The sequence below is a fragment of the Gavialis gangeticus genome, unplaced genomic scaffold, assembly GCF_001723915.1.
Source record: "Gavialis gangeticus isolate Ggan-Ray unplaced genomic scaffold, GavGan_comp1, whole genome shotgun sequence".
Taxonomy (NCBI): domain Eukaryota; kingdom Metazoa; phylum Chordata; order Crocodylia; family Gavialidae; genus Gavialis; species Gavialis gangeticus.
The window spans coordinates 226,317,424-226,319,206 of NW_017729032.1; positions in this window are offsets into that span (position 1 = coordinate 226,317,424).

Consider the following 1,783-nt stretch of genomic DNA (forward strand, 5'->3'; position numbering starts at 1 on the left):
GTTGATATTTTTATTTTCTAGTTGAAGAGGCTTTGTTTTACAATCCTTTATGAGAATACAATTTCAGCAGAAAGATTTGGTATCCTTTGCTATCCTACTGCTATCTCAATGCTAAGTTGATTAGGCTAAATTCTGTAATGAATAAGTAGTGGTTGAAGGAATAACAAGGACTTAGTGTCTTTCTGCTTCTTCAATTGTTCATTCTGCCATTAGATTTCATTATGTCTCTGGTGATCAATAGCAAGCATTTTTGGAGATGTTGTACTCCATGTTCTTTGGGAAATGCATTGCACACACAGAACTGAATACAATGCTCTTCCTGCATTGTCACCCTGATCTAGTCATCTTGCAGTCTTTTGAGAGTAAATGCAAAAAGCTGTCCCAAAGAATTTTATTTTAAGGATTTTTAACTTAAAGTTCTAAGTTATCAACTACCAGGATATACTTGTCTGTGGGCAATACCTTGATGAATAAACAGTAATGATGAATGAGTTACACAGCCACTGATTTAGATGACAGTTTTGTTTGGTTTTATTGTCTAAATTCTTCTGAGACACCGAAGCAAACTGCTGTGAGTGTAAAGTCAGAGGGAGACTATGAAAATAAAAACATTTTGAAATACACTGTATCATATTTACACTATAATTGTAACTAAATATAACTGAATTTATCTAAAGAAAAGTAGAAAATACTGAGTTGTTTAAATAAGCTTTAGTTGGTCCATCTTGGAACAAAATCAGTGAAAAGACTCCTTAACACTCTTTAAAAACACAGTAAGGTATCTCATTCATCCTTTTTAAGGAAGTTCCAATTATTCAGTGAAAGCAGAAGGTTATCATCTAAGGAATGGTTAAAGGAGATCAGTGCGAAGCATATATTGAAGCAATATATTTTCACAAATTTTTAAAAGTCCTTGCTTCCATAACAACTAGACTTAAAATCAAACGTGCTGTTTAAAAATCCTAACTTTATTTTGTGATTTTATATCACCTTGATGTAACTTTGCAAATGTTTCTAAAACAGAATATTTATCTTCTCTTTGGCAATTTCACTCTCTTGGAATGGTCTGGTGCCATGGTAGTGGAGGTTGTTATGAACTTAGCATATAGAAGCTCAGTAACAGGCTAGCCCTCCACTGTGCAAAGAACAAAAAATGGTCTCTGTCCCAAAGAGTTTACTATTTAACTGTAATTAACAGGCAGTGAAGAGGCAGTGAATTTAGACACACTAACATTGAATACAATAAAATAAAACAATATTTTTCAGCGATCACATCAAGATGAGACGCTAAAGGTGGAGTAGACCAATTCTACTGCACATTAGTGTGTAACAGGAAAAGCCATTCTGATGGACTAATGCACAGTAGAATTAGTCTACTGCACATTAACATCACTAAAAGACCGTGTGAAACAGCACCATTTTTTTTACTTCCATTTCGCTGTTCAAATGGACAGTGTTCCATTTTGCTCTTTCAAAGCACTGTTCCATTTAATTTCATTGAAAATTTTGCTGTTTCAATGTGTTTCGACGTTTTGCCCATAGGCTACAATGGGGAATCACAAAAATGCCTATAACTTTGTCATTTATTTCCTGATTTGAATGAAAACAGCAGGGATGGTAGCACCTGCTCGGTGCAGGGGGTTTTTTTTGGAAACTGCACCTTAAACTGTTCAGAGCAAAACTCATGTCACTTGTAAGTGTGAAGGCACAGGGGGATGGTGAAAACAGCAGTCATGGTGGCCCCTGATGAGGCCATGAAGTCTGACAGGTTTCAAGGAGATAG